This window comes from Eleutherodactylus coqui, chromosome 13 (genome assembly GCF_035609145.1).
Source record: "Eleutherodactylus coqui strain aEleCoq1 chromosome 13, aEleCoq1.hap1, whole genome shotgun sequence".
In the NCBI taxonomy this organism is placed as follows: Eukaryota; Metazoa; Chordata; class Amphibia; order Anura; family Eleutherodactylidae; genus Eleutherodactylus; species Eleutherodactylus coqui.
In genome coordinates this window covers 15,807,018-15,827,121 of record NC_089849.1, presented here as the reverse complement: position 1 = coordinate 15,827,121, position 20,104 = coordinate 15,807,018, and the positions used below count along the sequence as shown (strand labels likewise).

At 40.2% G+C, this 20,104-nt stretch overlaps 1 long non-coding RNA gene across 2 annotated transcripts in view; it reads left to right on the top strand.

Annotated features, from left to right (window-relative positions):
* The window catches only part of LOC136587757 (uncharacterized), a 206,818-nt gene extending 186,954 nt beyond the window's left edge, over window positions 1-19,864 (top strand). For both annotated transcript variants that reach the window (XR_010787490.1, XR_010787489.1), the window contains one exon: window positions 19,722-19,864. This is a non-coding gene — a long non-coding RNA (uncharacterized lncRNA). The remainder of the gene's footprint in view (window positions 1-19,721) is intronic.
* Window positions 19,865-20,104: the final 240 nt, after the last annotated feature.

Here is a 20,104-nt window from a genome sequence, read left to right as displayed (position 1 = left end):
CCTACACCTATCCTATGACATGACGGAATATAAACCTGGCCTTCTAGCAGTGATGGATGACCCGCACAGTAAGTGCCCCCATTGTGTGACGGGGCATTAGGTGTTGTGGACTGCAGCTTGCCTACTGACGGACGTCACCTCCTCCTTGCACTAATGGCCAGGAGATTTCCCAGCACATCAGCTGTTATCTGGGCATGCTTAGAGGAAGAGGGTGGTCGGAATACCTGGAGAAAGATTCTCACAGCCCGTCTGTCATCGCCAGGTCAGGCTCTGGCTCCAGACTGCCTGCACCCTGATAAAGAAGACAGGCCCAAGACTCGGTGCGAGGAGGGAGGGAGTGCATGAAACCCAAGGCCTGGAGTCAGGAGCCTTATCTGCTCCCACAGCGAGGTGGAAACTACCAGCAATGTCCTGTATTGTAACAGCATTCCATACGCAACTTCCTTGCAGCTGATTACAGTAGAGGACACTCATGGATCAGGAGTGTGCAAATATACACTGACCGGCCCTTTATAACAGACCCCCATCTAGTAGCGTTGGCCACCTTTGGCCTTCAGACCCGCCGCAGCTTGTGGTGTAGATCCCATTCAATAAAATCGTTCTGCAGGAATACCGGCCCCTAAGGACAGGAAGCTTCTTGTAGTTGCCGCAGATTAGATGGCGGTGCTGACATGTTCTGACCAGCTGACAGGAAGGGGTCATCGATTTATGCTGCTTGGGCCAAATTCTGACCTCCCATCAGCACGGGGCAACAGAAATCTGGATCCATCTGACCAGGAGATGTTTTTCCACTGCTCCGTGATCACAATTTTGCGCTATTTTGGCCGTCTCGTCTTTCTGTTTTTTCTTAGATATCAATATAAATGTAGGACAGCGCCTCTAGGCAGGAGGCCCCGGATGGTAACCTACCTGCCAAACGCCTGAAGTCCCGGTAAGCGATGTATGCAGGCCCCCACGTCTTCAGGACATCCGAGAGTGACGGAGAGCAGCAAAGGAGCCCCAAAATCCAAAGGAAACGGCTAAATAAAAGTCCAAGTGGAAAGGAAAAAATTCCCTTGTGCTCACAGGGATTGCCTTGATGCAAAGGTGAACATCTATTGATGAGTTCCCACAAGGAGGAAGGGGTTAAAAAATCCAATTTTCTTCCTGATACCCCAGTGGTACATTAATTGAGCAGGATAGGATCTCCATAGTAATATAATAGTAGTATAGGTTTAATGCTGACAATAAGATACATACAACGCATTTTGACGCTGCAGTGCGTCTTTTTTAAGTCGCTCCGATCGCTGGATTTTCCCATCTAATGTGGATTCACACTGAAGCTGGTCATGTGATTTTATGCTCCGGGGTCACCGGGAGATTTTCCATACAAGCACCAATCATGAGCAGATTGGGGGCTCTAATAAAGGGGTCATTCATTGTAAAAGAATAGGTCACTGCCTCCTACAAGATCAGCACACTCTTCTTCCGCTGCTCTCATCATTCCAGTGATTTGATTGGCTACTGTATATTCTGTATTGGTCAGATTTAGAACATCGTAATCAAAGGTGAAGTCCTAATGATTGACATACACTGAGGTCACGGGATTTTGTGCTACACTCTTGGGTCACAAGATAATTTCGATACGGGGGAGCGCCAAAAGTGCAAGGCTCGGTATCTCTAATAAAGTGGCATTCGGTGTATGTATACAGGAATATGTTATAGCATTCGGTGTCATTCACACACGTGTTTTATCACGGCTATTCCAATACATTCATTCAGATGGCCTATTTTCAGCCGCATCAAAACATCCTGGGCGCAATAATACTGTGTTTCCGACCAAAATAAGACCCTGTCTTATATTAATTTTTGCCGCAAGAGAAGTACAGGGTCTTATTTTCAGGAGATGTCTTATACTTACCTAGCAGGTGTCGCCCGGGTCCCTCCCGCTGGTTTGCACAGTTCCAGCAGGCTTGCTTGCAGTTCTCAGTGCGGATAAAACATCACTTGCTGGTAACGGGTTTGTAAACCCCGCCTCCAGCAAGCGATTGCTCTGATTGGTTCTCGAGCACTGCGTCTCAGCCAGTCACTGCAGCGCTCGATGAACCAATCACAGTTATTAGATACAGAGCTAGGCCAACAACCCTTATATTTCAAGCCCTCTCCCACCCCCCAAAAAAAAATCAGGGTAGGGCTTATTTTAGGGATAGGTCTAACTTTTGGGGAAACACAATGATGAAAGTGATGCAGGCGAAAAACGCATTGCTCATGTGAATGAGGCCTTCAGTCCATGTTATAGACCAAAATTGCCCATTAAAGTCTATGGGATCATGTAAATACGCTGGCAGATCTATGGAACCTTGTTGCATTTTTTTTGTGTACATGAAAACCGCAGTGAATACACGTGCCAAGGAAACACCAGAAGCTCCAGTCAATTCGCACAGCTCTGTTCCGTAAAAACACTGCATATCTCACCGACCGAAACGGCATGAATGAGCCATAAATGTCACTACTCCTTATATAAAAGTAAAAAACAATAAGTGACGGCGCTCCACCCACTAGAATGTAATTTCCAAGATGTAAAAAAACAGAAAATCTTTTTGGGACTTACCCGGTGCAGGTGGATGGGCCACTGTAAAGAGACCCTCCACCTAACACCTCCACGTCCTGGTACACGTTGTACAATTGCTGCAGTCACCAATCGGAGATTCAGGAAGTCAATACCACTGAAGCAAGCAAGGATCTGTCACACCCCTGTGACAGGGTGCGACTGAATATAAATGGGATAAGCACAAAAAAAAACAAAAAAGATCCAGCGCTCCAGAGGAATGCCTATTGTACTATATAAATGATAGGTCTCTTAGATATTTCCAAAACAAGCACTAACTTTTATTAACAGATATGTCCGACGCGTTTCGTCGCCTAAAAGCGACTTTTTCAAGTGACATATACACATATACCTTCTCCTTATATACATATGTTAAACCTTACCCACCCAATCATCTCTGCATATCCTCTGCATGGCCTCCTGAAGCGCCGGGTCCTGACTTCCGATGCACGGAAGGTTACCTGAAGGACTTCCGGTTCACGGTTACTGCTTCCGGGTTGCCACCATGGATATGCTATCTCAACAAAGTGACGTACGGACGTACCGGTCACGTGACTGTACTAGTCACATGATCGCACACCGTCCTAACGTCATCACATTCAGGATGCATCTGTATGATGCTTTTCTAGGGGGTGCGTTCCCATAGTAATGGGACGCATTCCCCCGACATATATCGGAACCATAAATATGTTTTCTCAGCAATATGACGCGCGGACGTGCCGGTCACGTGACTGTACTGGTCACATGATCGCAACACCGTCCTGACGTCATCACGCTCAGAATGAATCTGTGTGATGCTTCTATAGGAGGTGCGTTCCCATGGTAATGGAACGCATCCCTCCGGCATACAGCGGAACCTTCACTGTGTTGCTGTCATGTTTTATACACATAAAAAATGTGTCTAAAACTATGTAAATAGATCAATTTTGCATATCTCCTTAACGACATTATAAGTTTACAACAAACTCAATCACTTATTTCTTGTATACTACATTATTAACCCAATAAATACCCATTACTATCAATACATTCCCATTACTTTAAAAATATATATATATATAAATATAAGATCATCTAATAATAGCATATATATCATATCATAATACCAATCAAAATCATATATATCATAAATATCATAAAACTATATCATCACATTAAAAAACTTCAATAGATACTTTCTAAACTATAATCCCATCCATATATCTATGGATGGGTACATCCCAGTTGTCAATAAAAAAACCTTAAAAAACTAATAAATACATAAATACATAGAAAAAATGGGAAAAAATAGAAAAAAGGGGCCCTGATTAAAATTTCTCTAACACTTCATTGAGACCATGCGGGACAAGGGAATTTAACTTAAATATCCAAAACATCTCCTTGGTACGTAAATTTCTAATAGACCGTAAGGAGATGCTCTCCAGGGGGGTAACCTTCAAGCCTGCGGGATCACAATTATGGTGTATTTTAAAATGCCTAGAGACGCTGTGTTGCATAAAACCCTTCCTTATGTTGCTTTTATGCCTTGAGATTCGTGCTCTCAACATATTAAGGGTTCTCCCCACATACTTTTTGTGACAAGGACATTCCAAAAGGTATATAACATTTTTGGATCTACATGTAAGGTGTTGCCTTATCTGGATTTCCTCCCCATCCTGACCTATTATTTTTCTAATTTCATGTGCGATGTGTATGCAACTCTTGCACCTCTTCTTACCACATTTATATACTCCTTTTTGCCCTTCTTTCCCTTCTTGCTCCTCTTTAACTCTGTTTTCTTTTTTCGGGCGGGATGGGGCCAACATATTCTTAAGGGTCCTATTTTTTCTAAAAATGCATTTAGGATTTTGATCTATACAATTTCCCAAAAAAGGGTCATTCTTTAATATACCCCAATTTTTCTTGATTATTGCCTTAATTTCCTTATGTTGTGAACTATACTTTGTAATGAACGTGGTCTTTTGAGATCCATTCTTCTGAATCCCCTCTTTGTCTTTTTTCTGTTCTTTTCTTTTTGATATCTCACATACCCGTTTATAGGCCCCCTCTATTATTTCTCCTGGGTATCCCTTTTCTCTAAATCTTTGTTTTAAAATTTCTGATTGTGCATCAAAATCGGATTTTTTTGAACAATTTCTTCTTATCCTCCTAAGCTGTCCGTACGGGATGTTAGTACGCCAACTTTTAAGATGACAACTATTAAAATCTAAAAAGCTATTGGTATCTACTGGTTTAAAAAATGTCCTTGTAGTAATTTTTCCCTCTTCAATGAATATCTCCAAATCCAAAAACACTATTTTATGCGGATTACAAGTATCGGTAAACTTAAAATTAAATTCATTAATATTTAGGGTATCAATAAATTCCCTCAAACTCTCTACGTCCCCCCTCCATATCATCAAAATGTCATCAATATATCGTTTGTATAACCCAACACGTGGGTCTTTAAAACGATTCTTCTCGAATATGCCCATTACGAGGTTGGCAAAGCTAGGGGCACATTTAGTGCCCATAGCTGTGCCCCTTGTCTGCCTGTAAAAAACTCCATCATATGTAAAACAATTATTACTTAAAATAAAAGACATGGCTTCTATAAGAAAATCCTTTTGTTGATTTGGCATAAGGGGATCTTCATCTAAAATTTCTCTTATGGCCTCTAGACCTTGTTTATGTGATATGTTCGAGTACAATGCCTCAACATCTAGAGAACACCATATTGAGGGGTTATGCCATTGTTCTTCCTTTAAAATCTCCAATAAATGGCCAGTGTCCTTAATATATGATGGCAAAGTTTTTACATAGCGTTGTAATTGTATGTCCACATATTCCGACAGGTGACTCGTTATTGAACACATACCCGCTATGATAGGGCGTCCGGGAGGCTTATGTACGCACTTATGTAGTTTGGGAATGTGATAGAAATAAGGGATATCTGCATCTATATTGATAATATATTTGTATTCTGTTCTAGAAATCCCATTTTCCTCTAAAGCCCTCTTCATCATGTCATGGAACATTATATTAATTTCACCCATGGGGTCTTTATCCAATTTCTTATAATAAGATGCATCATCCAATATCCTTAAAGCTTCCCCATGGTAATATGAATGATCCATCAACACTATTCCCCCACCTTTGTCCGCTTGCCTTACTACCACCTCCTTTTCTTTAGTAAGTCGATCTAATGTTTTTTTCTGTTTTTCATTTAAATTAGGTTTCCCTATATGGGTCTTCTTTTTTTTACACATCATGTTAAAGTCCCTAAGGACATTCTGGTAGAAGAGCTGAAGGTATTCACCCTTCGATTCTGTGGGATAAAATTTTGAGTGGGGTTTTAGTTCTGTGATGATGGGTTCATCTAATGAAAATTCACCTAATACATCTTCATTATTACTATTTCCATTTTTTTCCTCTCGAGGATGTTGTAAAAAATACCTATTTAGAGTGAGTTTGCGAAGGAATGCATTAAGGTCGACAAAAAGATCGAACATATTAGATCTTTGGGTGGGGCTAAATGAAAGACCTTTCGACAAAATTTCGACTTCTTTTCGCCTCAGTAAATACCGTGAGATGTTAAAAATACCGCATTTTCTTGCTTCCTCAAAGCTAACTACTTCCTCATCTGTATTTGATTTGTTTCTACGTTTCTTGTGTTTTTTACCACCCCTCGTGCCCCTTCTTTTGTCCCTTCCATTTTTCTTTTTTGAACCTGGGTGGACTGTGTTAATGGATGGTAAAACTGTGTGATCTTGGACCTCGCTCCCAATCCACTGGTAGTTTGGTAAGTTCTTACTTTGCTCTGATTGGGGGCATTGCTCCCCAATCGGGTAGTCATGGATGGTGCTGTTTGATTGATAGTGACCAGAGGGCAACGAATGGTATCTTGTAACCCTAAAAAAACCTGACCTGAGCCCGTTTGATTATGGGAACTGATATTATTTATCACACCCTCTTTCCGCCCAGTTGTTGTGTTCGCTAGGCATAGATCTAATATATCCGTGGGGGAATTTCCAAGGGGAGATGTTAAAAGGGCTCTCTCAATAGGGTGTGGAATTAATTCCGGAGTGAAAAATATATGGTCACTATTTAATCTCTCCGGCGTTTTCCTGGAAACTTCCAATCTTCTAATAGGTGTAACCATGGGACTAGCAATTATGTCTTTGGTATTCTCACATCTAGTATCATCCACTGTAATCATGGACTGTAAATTAACAGTATTCTCACCATCCAAATCCTGAAGATGCAATGCATTAAAACTTCCATTAGTGTAACCCTGCCCCCCTTCTGTTTGTGTCATATTATCCCTATTGATCCTATGTCTAGGTCTGGTTTCCATATGAGATGTACTATTGTTATCATGGATTCTTGAATGTGTATAGTTCTTCCTCTCTAACCCCCTTCTTCTCCCCCCTCTGTACTGATTTCTAGATCTAACTGGTTCCCAAGGATAAGAATTGTCATGTATGTGTGAATATTGGTTTCTTCCCAAATTCCATTCCCTATTCTTTCTACGTTCATTAGACCGATTATAATTCGTGAACACCCTTGTTTCCCCAAACCAGATCTTTTTCTGGGGAGGTATATATGCATTATTTTCAATAACCTTTTCATGTCTACCTTCTCCCGATGTATGGGGCTCCTGCTGATTCCTCAAATTATTTCTCTCATGTTGTACCTCACCTCTTGTTGATACTTCTCTTGTATGGCTCCTCTGGGGTCTCTTCCTCTTATAATCTTTAGGAAAAAAGACTTTTTGATTAAAATCATCTAAATCCCGGATAAGCTTTTTAACTTTCCTTAAACAAATCTCTTTTTCTATTTTATGTATATAATTAATAGCAACAGAAATTTCCTCCTTGTTACTTAGTACCCCATAACTGTAGACCAATTTGAGACCCTCCTCAGAAAGGGAAGTCCGCTTAGCAGTCAATTTGTCCAACATAAGGGTCGTAAACGTACCCAACATGAGACCCCACCCACCCGTAAAATCCTTATCATTAGGGAAAGCCGACTGTATATGCACTCTCAAACCCCTGGGTGCAAGATTATTCTCTTGATATAATTTCAAAAAAAGCAAGTCTAGTGTATGCCTCCAGGTATCATAGATGGAATTTTTAAGGGAATGAAATTCCTTAGGTGGTACTATATCCAATGTTTCCTTGGGCCAAACCAAAGTCCCCTCAAAATCCTGAGGGATCGAAGAAGACTTAAGTTTTTCCAAGTCCTTGGAATATTCAGCCAATAGCCCGTGAACTCTTTTAGGCAATAATGCCCACTCCTTCTCTAGAAGATCCATAACGTAGGGGTTCGCCAGTCACCAGAAAACGTAGCCCGGACCTCCGTGACGAAGACCGTAAAAAACAAAAGTAAAAAACAATAAGTGACGGCGCTCCACCCACTAGAATGTAATTTCCAAGATGTAAAAAAACAGAAAATCTTTTTGGGACTTACCCGGTGCAGGTGGATGGGCCACTGTAAAGAGACCCTCCACCTAACACCTCCACGTCCTGGTACACGTTGTACAATTGCTGCAGTCACCAATCGGAGATTCAGGAAGTCAATACCACTGAAGCAAGCAAGGATCTGTCACACCCCTGTGACAGGGTGCGACTGAATATAAATGGGATAAGCACAAAAAAAAACAAAAAAGATCCAGCGCTCCAGAGGAATGCCTATTGTACTATATAAATGATAGGTCTCTTAGATATTTCCAAAACAAGCACTAACTTTTATTAACAGATATGTCCGACGCGTTTCGTCGCCTAAAAGCGACTTTTTCAAGTGACATATACACATATACCTTCTCCTTATATACATATGTTAAACCTTACCCACCCAATCATCTCTGCATATCCTCTGCATGGCCTCCTGAAGCGCCGGGTCCTGACTTCCGATGCACGGAAGGTTACCTGAAGGACTTCCGGTTCACGGTTACTGCTTCCGGGTTGCCACCATGGATATGCTATCTCAACAAAGTGACGTACGGACGTACCGGTCACGTGACTGTACTAGTCACATGATCGCACACCGTCCTAACGTCATCACATTCAGGATGCATCTGTATGATGCTTTTCTAGGGGGTGCGTTCCCATAGTAATGGGACGCATTCCCCCGACATATATCGGAACCATAAATATGTTTTCTCAGCAATATGACGCGCGGACGTGCCGGTCACGTGACTGTACTGGTCACATGATCGCAACACCGTCCTGACGTCATCACGCTCAGAATGAATCTGTGTGATGCTTCTATAGGAGGTGCGTTCCCATGGTAATGGAACGCATCCCTCCGGCATACAGCGGAACCTTCACTGTGTTGCTGTCATGTTTTATACACATAAAAAATGTGTCTAAAACTATGTAAATAGATCAATTTTGCATATCTCCTTAACGACATTATAAGTTTACAACAAACTCAATCACTTATTTCTTGTATACTACATTATTAACCCAATAAATACCCATTACTATCAATACATTCCCATTACTTTAAAAATATATATATATATAAATATAAGATCATCTAATAATAGCATATATATCATATCATAATACCAATCAAAATCATATATATCATAAATATCATAAAACTATATCATCACATTAAAAAACTTCAATAGATACTTTCTAAACTATAATCCCATCCATATATCTATGGATGGGTACATCCCAGTTGTCAATAAAAAAACCTTAAAAAACTAATAAATACATAAATACATAGAAAAAATGGGAAAAAATAGAAAAAAGGGGCCCTGATTAAAATTTCTCTAACACTTCATTGAGACCATGCGGGACAAGGGAATTTAACTTAAATATCCAAAACATCTCCTTGGTACGTAAATTTCTAATAGACCGTAAGGAGATGCTCTCCAGGGGGGTAACCTTCAAGCCTGCGGGATCACAATTATGGTGTATTTTAAAATGCCTAGAGACGCTGTGTTGCATAAAACCCTTCCTTATGTTGCTTTTATGCCTTGAGATTCGTGCTCTCAACATATTAAGGGTTCTCCCCACATACTTTTTGTGACAAGGACATTCCAAAAGGTATATAACATTTTTGGATCTACATGTAAGGTGTTGCCTTATCTGGATTTCCTCCCCATCCTGACCTATTATTTTTCTAATTTCATGTGCGATGTGTATGCAACTCTTGCACCTCTTCTTACCACATTTATATACTCCTTTTTGCCCTTCTTTCCCTTCTTGCTCCTCTTTAACTCTGTTTTCTTTTTTCGGGCGGGATGGGGCCAACATATTCTTAAGGGTCCTATTTTTTCTAAAAATGCATTTAGGATTTTGATCTATACAATTTCCCAAAAAAGGGTCATTCTTTAATATACCCCAATTTTTCTTGATTATTGCCTTAATTTCCTTATGTTGTGAACTATACTTTGTAATGAACGTGGTCTTTTGAGATCCATTCTTCTGAATCCCCTCTTTGTCTTTTTTCTGTTCTTTTCTTTTTGATATCTCACATACCCGTTTATAGGCCCCCTCTATTATTTCTCCTGGGTATCCCTTTTCTCTAAATCTTTGTTTTAAAATTTCTGATTGTGCATCAAAATCGGATTTTTTTGAACAATTTCTTCTTATCCTCCTAAGCTGTCCGTACGGGATGTTAGTACGCCAACTTTTAAGATGACAACTATTAAAATCTAAAAAGCTATTGGTATCTACTGGTTTAAAAAATGTCCTTGTAGTAATTTTTCCCTCTTCAATGAATATCTCCAAATCCAAAAACACTATTTTATGCGGATTACAAGTATCGGTAAACTTAAAATTAAATTCATTAATATTTAGGGTATCAATAAATTCCCTCAAACTCTCTACGTCCCCCCTCCATATCATCAAAATGTCATCAATATATCGTTTGTATAACCCAACACGTGGGTCTTTAAAACGATTCTTCTCGAATATGCCCATTACGAGGTTGGCAAAGCTAGGGGCACATTTAGTGCCCATAGCTGTGCCCCTTGTCTGCCTGTAAAAAACTCCATCATATGTAAAACAATTATTACTTAAAATAAAAGACATGGCTTCTATAAGAAAATCCTTTTGTTGATTTGGCATAAGGGGATCTTCATCTAAAATTTCTCTTATGGCCTCTAGACCTTGTTTATGTGATATGTTCGAGTACAATGCCTCAACATCTAGAGAACACCATATTGAGGGGTTATGCCATTGTTCTTCCTTTAAAATCTCCAATAAATGGCCAGTGTCCTTAATATATGATGGCAAAGTTTTTACATAGCGTTGTAATTGTATGTCCACATATTCCGACAGGTGACTCGTTATTGAACACATACCCGCTATGATAGGGCGTCCGGGAGGCTTATGTACGCACTTATGTAGTTTGGGAATGTGATAGAAATAAGGGATATCTGCATCTATATTGATAATATATTTGTATTCTGTTCTAGAAATCCCATTTTCCTCTAAAGCCCTCTTCATCATGTCATGGAACATTATATTAATTTCACCCATGGGGTCTTTATCCAATTTCTTATAATAAGATGCATCATCCAATATCCTTAAAGCTTCCCCATGGTAATATGAATGATCCATCAACACTATTCCCCCACCTTTGTCCGCTTGCCTTACTACCACCTCCTTTTCTTTAGTAAGTCGATCTAATGTTTTTTTCTGTTTTTCATTTAAATTAGGTTTCCCTATATGGGTCTTCTTTTTTTTACACATCATGTTAAAGTCCCTAAGGACATTCTGGTAGAAGAGCTGAAGGTATTCACCCTTCGATTCTGTGGGATAAAATTTTGAGTGGGGTTTTAGTTCTGTGATGATGGGTTCATCTAATGAAAATTCACCTAATACATCTTCATTATTACTATTTCCATTTTTTTCCTCTCGAGGATGTTGTAAAAAATACCTATTTAGAGTGAGTTTGCGAAGGAATGCATTAAGGTCGACAAAAAGATCGAACATATTAGATCTTTGGGTGGGGCTAAATGAAAGACCTTTCGACAAAATTTCGACTTCTTTTCGCCTCAGTAAATACCGTGAGATGTTAAAAATACCGCATTTTCTTGCTTCCTCAAAGCTAACTACTTCCTCATCTGTATTTGATTTGTTTCTACGTTTCTTGTGTTTTTTACCACCCCTCGTGCCCCTTCTTTTGTCCCTTCCATTTTTCTTTTTTGAACCTGGGTGGACTGTGTTAATGGATGGTAAAACTGTGTGATCTTGGACCTCGCTCCCAATCCACTGGTAGTTTGGTAAGTTCTTACTTTGCTCTGATTGGGGGCATTGCTCCCCAATCGGGTAGTCATGGATGGTGCTGTTTGATTGATAGTGACCAGAGGGCAACGAATGGTATCTTGTAACCCTAAAAAAACCTGACCTGAGCCCGTTTGATTATGGGAACTGATATTATTTATCACACCCTCTTTCCGCCCAGTTGTTGTGTTCGCTAGGCATAGATCTAATATATCCGTGGGGGAATTTCCAAGGGGAGATGTTAAAAGGGCTCTCTCAATAGGGTGTGGAATTAATTCCGGAGTGAAAAATATATGGTCACTATTTAATCTCTCCGGCGTTTTCCTGGAAACTTCCAATCTTCTAATAGGTGTAACCATGGGACTAGCAATTATGTCTTTGGTATTCTCACATCTAGTATCATCCACTGTAATCATGGACTGTAAATTAACAGTATTCTCACCATCCAAATCCTGAAGATGCAATGCATTAAAACTTCCATTAGTGTAACCCTGCCCCCCTTCTGTTTGTGTCATATTATCCCTATTGATCCTATGTCTAGGTCTGGTTTCCATATGAGATGTACTATTGTTATCATGGATTCTTGAATGTGTATAGTTCTTCCTCTCTAACCCCCTTCTTCTCCCCCCTCTGTACTGATTTCTAGATCTAACTGGTTCCCAAGGATAAGAATTGTCATGTATGTGTGAATATTGGTTTCTTCCCAAATTCCATTCCCTATTCTTTCTACGTTCATTAGACCGATTATAATTCGTGAACACCCTTGTTTCCCCAAACCAGATCTTTTTCTGGGGAGGTATATATGCATTATTTTCAATAACCTTTTCATGTCTACCTTCTCCCGATGTATGGGGCTCCTGCTGATTCCTCAAATTATTTCTCTCATGTTGTACCTCACCTCTTGTTGATACTTCTCTTGTATGGCTCCTCTGGGGTCTCTTCCTCTTATAATCTTTAGGAAAAAAGACTTTTTGATTAAAATCATCTAAATCCCGGATAAGCTTTTTAACTTTCCTTAAACAAATCTCTTTTTCTATTTTATGTATATAATTAATAGCAACAGAAATTTCCTCCTTGTTACTTAGTACCCCATAACTGTAGACCAATTTGAGACCCTCCTCAGAAAGGGAAGTCCGCTTAGCAGTCAATTTGTCCAACATAAGGGTCGTAAACGTACCCAACATGAGACCCCACCCACCCGTAAAATCCTTATCATTAGGGAAAGCCGACTGTATATGCACTCTCAAACCCCTGGGTGCAAGATTATTCTCTTGATATAATTTCAAAAAAAGCAAGTCTAGTGTATGCCTCCAGGTATCATAGATGGAATTTTTAAGGGAATGAAATTCCTTAGGTGGTACTATATCCAATGTTTCCTTGGGCCAAACCAAAGTCCCCTCAAAATCCTGAGGGATCGAAGAAGACTTAAGTTTTTCCAAGTCCTTGGAATATTCAGCCAATAGCCCGTGAACTCTTTTAGGCAATAATGCCCACTCCTTCTCTAGAAGATCCATAACGTAGGGGTTCGCCAGTCACCAGAAAACGTAGCCCGGACCTCCGTGACGAAGACCGTAAAAAACAAAAGTAAAAAACAATAAGTGACGGCGCTCCACCCACTAGAATGTAATTTCCAAGATGTAAAAAAACAGAAAATCTTTTTGGGACTTACCCGGTGCAGGTGGATGGGCCACTGTAAAGAGACCCTCCACCTAACACCTCCACGTCCTGGTACACGTTGTACAATTGCTGCAGTCACCAATCGGAGATTCAGGAAGTCAATACCACTGAAGCAAGCAAGGATCTGTCACACCCCTGTGACAGGGTGCGACTGAATATAAATGGGATAAGCACAAAAAAAAACAAAAAAGATCCAGCGCTCCAGAGGAATGCCTATTGTACTATATAAATGATAGGTCTCTTAGATATTTCCAAAACAAGCACTAACTTTTATTAACAGATATGTCCGACGCGTTTCGTCGCCTAAAAGCGACTTTTTCAAGTGACATATACACATATACCTTCTCCTTATATACATATGTTAAACCTTACCCACCCAATCATCTCTGCATATCCTCTGCATGGCCTCCTGAAGCGCCGGGTCCTGACTTCCGATGCACGGAAGGTTACCTGAAGGACTTCCGGTTCACGGTTACTGCTTCCGGGTTGCCACCATGGATATGCTATCTCAACAAAGTGACGTACGGACGTACCGGTCACGTGACTGTACTAGTCACATGATCGCACACCGTCCTAACGTCATCACATTCAGGATGCATCTGTATGATGCTTTTCTAGGGGGTGCGTTCCCATAGTAATGGGACGCATTCCCCCGACATATATCGGAACCATAAATATGTTTTCTCAGCAATATGACGCGCGGACGTGCCGGTCACGTGACTGTACTGGTCACATGATCGCAACACCGTCCTGACGTCATCACGCTCAGAATGAATCTGTGTGATGCTTCTATAGGAGGTGCGTTCCCATGGTAATGGAACGCATCCCTCCGGCATACAGCGGAACCTTCACTGTGTTGCTGTCATGTTTTATACACATAAAAAATGTGTCTAAAACTATGTAAATAGATCAATTTTGCATATCTCCTTAACGACATTATAAGTTTACAACAAACTCAATCACTTATTTCTTGTATACTACATTATTAACCCAATAAATACCCATTACTATCAATACATTCCCATTACTTTAAAAATATATATATATATAAATATAAGATCATCTAATAATAGCATATATATCATATCATAATACCAATCAAAATCATATATATCATAAATATCATAAAACTATATCATCACATTAAAAAACTTCAATAGATACTTTCTAAACTATAATCCCATCCATATATCTATGGATGGGTACATCCCAGTTGTCAATAAAAAAACCTTAAAAAACTAATAAATACATAAATACATAGAAAAAATGGGAAAAAATAGAAAAAAGGGGCCAAAAAAAAAACACAACAACTGGGCGGAAAGAGGGTGTGATAAATAATATCAGTTCCCATAATCAAACGGGCTCAGGTCAGGTTTTTTTAGGGTTACAAGATACCATTCGTTGCCCTCTGGTCACTATCAATCAAACAGCACCATCCATGACTACCCGATTGGGGAGCAATGCCCCCAATCAGAGCAAAGTAAGAACTTACCAAACTACCAGTGGATTGGGAGCGAGGTCCAAGATCACACAGTTTTACCATCCATTAACACAGTCCACCCAGGTTCAAAAAAGAAAAATGGAAGGGACAAAAGAAGGGGCACGAGGGGTGGTAAAAAACACAAGAAACGTAGAAACAAATCAAATACAGATGAGGAAGTAGTTAGCTTTGAGGAAGCAAGAAAATGCGGTATTTTTAACATCTCACGGTATTTACTGAGGCGAAAAGAAGTCGAAATTTTGTCGAAAGGTCTTTCATTTAGCCCCACCCAAAGATCTAATATGTTCGATCTTTTTGTCGACCTTAATGCATTCCTTCGCAAACTCACTCTAAATAGGTATTTTTTACAACATCCTCGAGAGGAAAAAAATGGAAATAGTAATAATGAAGATGTATTAGGTGAATTTTCATTAGATGAACCCATCATCACAGAACTAAAACCCCACTCAAAATTTTATCCCACAGAATCGAAGGGTGAATACCTTCAGCTCTTCTACCAGAATGTCCTTAGGGACTTTAACATGATGTGTAAAAAAAAGAAGACCCATATAGGGAAACCTAATTTAAATGAAAAACAGAAAAAAACATTAGATCGACTTACTAAAGAAAAGGAGGTGGTAGTAAGGCAAGCGGACAAAGGTGGGGGAATAGTGTTGATGGATCATTCATATTACCATGGGGAAGCTTTAAGGATATTGGATGATGCATCTTATTATAAGAAATTGGATAAAGACCCCATGGGTGAAATTAATATAATGTTCCATGACATGATGAAGAGGGCTTTAGAGGAAAATGGGATTTCTAGAACAGAATACAAATATATTATCAATATAGATGCAGATATCCCTTATTTCTATCACATTCCCAAACTACATAAGTGCGTACATAAGCCTCCCGGACGCCCTATCATAGCGGGTATGTGTTCAATAACGAGTCACCTGTCGGAATATGTGGACATACAATTACAACGCTATGTAAAAACTTTGCCATCATATATTAAGGACACTGGCCATTTATTGGAGATTTTAAAGGAAGAACAATGGCATAACCCCTCAATATGGTGTTCTCTAGATGTTGAGGCATTGTACTCGAACATATCACATAAACAAGGTCTAGAGGCCATAAGAGAAATTTTAGATGAAGATCCCCTTATGCCAAATCAACAAAAGGATTTTCTTATAGAAGCCATGTCTTTTATTTTAAGTAATAATTGTTTTACATATGATGGAGTTTTTTACAGGCAGACAAGGGGCACAGCTATTGGCACTAAATGTGCCCCTAGCTTTGCCAACCTCGTAATGGGCATATTCGAGAAGAATCGTTTTAAAGACCCACGTGTTGGGTTATACAAACGATATATTGATGACATTTTGATGATATGGAGGGGGGACGTAGAGAGTTTGAGGGAATTTATTGATACCCTAAATATTAATGAATTTAATTTTAAGTTTACCGATACTTGTAATCCGCATAAAATAGTGTTTTTGGATTTGGAGATATTCATTGAAGAGGGAAAAATTACTACAAGGACATTTTTTAAACCAGTAGATACCAATAGCTTTTTAGATTTTAATAGTTGTCATCTTAAAAGTTGGCGTACTAACATCCCGTACGGACAGCTTAGGAGGATAAGAAGAAATTGTTCAAAAAAATCCGATTTTGATGCACAATCAGAAATTTTAAAACAAAGATTTAGAGAAAAGGGATACCCAGGAGAAATAATAGAGGGGGCCTATAAACGGGTATGTGAGATATCAAAAAGAAAAGAACAGAAAAAAGACAAAGAGGGGATTCAGAAGAATGGATCTCAAAAGACCACGTTCATTACAAAGTATAGTTCACAACATAAGGAAATTAAGGCAATAATCAAGAAAAATTGGGGTATATTAAAGAATGACCCTTTTTTGGGAAATTGTATAGATCAAAATCCTAAATGCATTTTTAGAAAAAATAGGACCCTTAAGAATATGTTGGCCCCATCCCGCCCGAAAAAAGAAAACAGAGTTAAAGAGGAGCAAGAAGGGAAAGAAGGGCAAAAAGGAGTATATAAATGTGGTAAGAAGAGGTGCAAGAGTTGCATACACATCGCACATGAAATTAGAAAAATAATAGGTCAGGATGGGGAGGAAATCCAGATAAGGCAACACCTTACATGTAGATCCAAAAATGTTATATACCTTTTGGAATGTCCTTGTCACAAAAAGTATGTGGGGAGAACCCTTAATATGTTGAGAGCACGAATCTCAAGGCATAAAAGCAACATAAGGAAGGGTTTTATGCAACACAGCGTCTCTAGGCATTTTAAAATACACCATAATTGTGATCCCGCAGGCTTGAAGGTTACCCCCCTGGAGAGCATCTCCTTACGGTCTATTAGAAATTTACGTACCAAGGAGATGTTTTGGATATTTAAGTTAAATTCCCTTGTCCCGCATGGTCTCAATGAAGTGTTAGAGAAATTTTAATCAGGGCCCCTTTTTTCTATTTTTTCCCATTTTTTCTATGTATTTATGTATTTATTAGTTTTTTAAGGTTTTTTTATTGACAACTGGGATGTACCCATCCATAGATATATGGATGGGATTATAGTTTAGAAAGTATCTATTGAAGTTTTTTAATGTGATGATATAGTTTTATGATATTTATGATATATATGATTTTGATTGGTATTATGATATGATATATATGCTATTATTAGATGATCTTATATTTATATATATATATATTTTTAAAGTAATGGGAATGTATTGATAGTAATGGGTATTTATTGGGTTAATAATGTAGTATACAAGAAATAAGTGATTGAGTTTGTTGTAAACTTATAATGTCGTTAAGGAGATATGCAAAATTGATCTATTTACATAGTTTTAGACACATTTTTTATGTGTATAAAACATGACAGCAACACAGTGAAGGTTCCGCTGTATGCCGGAGGGATGCGTTCCATTACCATGGGAACGCACCTCCTATAGAAGCATCACACAGATTCATTCTGAGCGTGATGACGTCAGGACGGTGTTGCGATCATGTGACCAGTACAGTCACGTGACCGGCACGTCCGCGCGTCATATTGCTGAGAAAACATATTTATGGTTCCGATATATGTCGGGGGAATGCGTCCCATTACTATGGGAACGCACCCCCTAGAAAAGCATCATACAGATGCATCCTGAATGTGATGACGTTAGGACGGTGTGCGATCATGTGACTAGTACAGTCACGTGACCGGTACGTCCGTACGTCACTTTGTTGAGATAGCATATCCATGGTGGCAACCCGGAAGCAGTAACCGTGAACCGGAAGTCCTTCAGGTAACCTTCCGTGCATCGGAAGTCAGGACCCGGCGCTTCAGGAGGCCATGCAGAGGATATGCAGAGATGATTGGGTGGGTAAGGTTTAACATATGTATATAAGGAGAAGGTATATGTGTATATGTCACTTGAAAAAGTCGCTTTTAGGCGACGAAACGCGTCGGACATATCTGTTAATAAAAGTTAGTGCTTGTTTTGGAAATATCTAAGAGACCTATCATTTATATAGTACAATAGGCATTCCTCTGGAGCGCTGGATCTTTTTTGTTTTTTTTTGTGCTTATCCCACTACTCCTTATATGGCACTCTCTGCACTATGATGGGGTTTCTCCTCTTCCACCTCTTCAGCCCCGGACTATCTACCTTGGTAAGGTGCTGGGTAGGCTTGTAGAGCTGTGCCGCCACCTGTGAGCTGCTGAACAGAGTTGTGCGAAGGTGCGCCAAAGCTCAGAATTTAAGATGGCACCCGCTCCCTGTGCTGGCACCGCCCCCCTCTGCCAAGCGTTGTCTGTGTCCTCCAGGGAAAGTAGAGAGCCAGTCCTTCTGTGTCCATATCTTGTGGGTCACATAAAGTGATGTAGTAGGCCAAGTTCAGCCTGCGGGCCATGATTGATGTGGTAGGCCAAGTTCAGCTCACGGGCCTTGAGTGAAGTGGTAGACCAAGTTCAGCTGCGGGGCCTTGAGTGCTGCAGGAGGCCAAGTTCAGCCCGCGGGTCCTGAGTGCCGTGGGAGGCCAAGTTCAGCCCACGGGCCTTGAGTGCCGTGGGAGGCCAAGTTCAGCCCATGGGTCTTGAGTGCCGTGGGAGGCCAAGTTCAGCCCACGGGTCTTGAGTGCCGTGGGAGGTCAAGTTCAGCCCGCGGGCCTTGAATGCTGTGGTAGGCCAAGTTCAGCCCGTGGGCCTTGAGTCTGATACATGTGCCATAGAGGATCGCCTCTATGACTTTTATAGGCCCCCAGGCTGAACGTCTTATTCCGACCCTTCTAGCTTTCCACCACAGTTTATAAAATCTACAGGGTTTAGAGACGCATCCATACAAATTCATACGTTCTCCAAGAAACCAAACAATCTGGTCCTTCTTTATTTAATGGGGCCTTTAAAAGCCTAATGAAAGGCAGGTCCGGTTCCTGCAGCGCTGGTGTGTGTGATGACATTATTCACCAGAAGACCGTCTGATGGACATCCTTCCCACCACACGTCTGCGCCGGCTTTGATCTCCCGAAAGATATGCAGTCTATTTCATTGAGAAAGATGCTTCTGGCTCCCAGGCCGCTCCGTGACATAATTGGTAGCTTCTCCAGGATTCTGTGGCCTTAAAGCAGCAGTAAATCTCATGTAACTGGTCTTTGAACGGAGAAGTAAGGAACCTCGAAAGGCGTAAAAATCCTTTAGGCTGAAAGCATGTTTATATTCCAGATGCCGAGGACGAGAATCTCCCCGAAGTCCAACCGCGCAGCCGGATGATTTACTGATGAGGCCGCAAGGAGCTGCGTTTTATTGCATCGTCCCTCCATCTTTATTCTGCATTTCTACGGCCCCCAAAGTTCAGATGACGAGTCACAACGGATGCTGAATACATTTATTATATACTATGTCTGTGTATTTTCTGCTATCATGTGCAATAAAACATTGGGAAAAACACAATAAAACCAAAATGCCGTGCCCTAACGAGTGTATAATCTGTTGGCCGCAGCACATTATGGATCTGTTTTATACATATACTTAAAGGGGCTTTCCATGGAAAATGCTACTGATGTCCTATCCTCAGGATAGGTCATCAATAGTTGATCAGCTGGTGT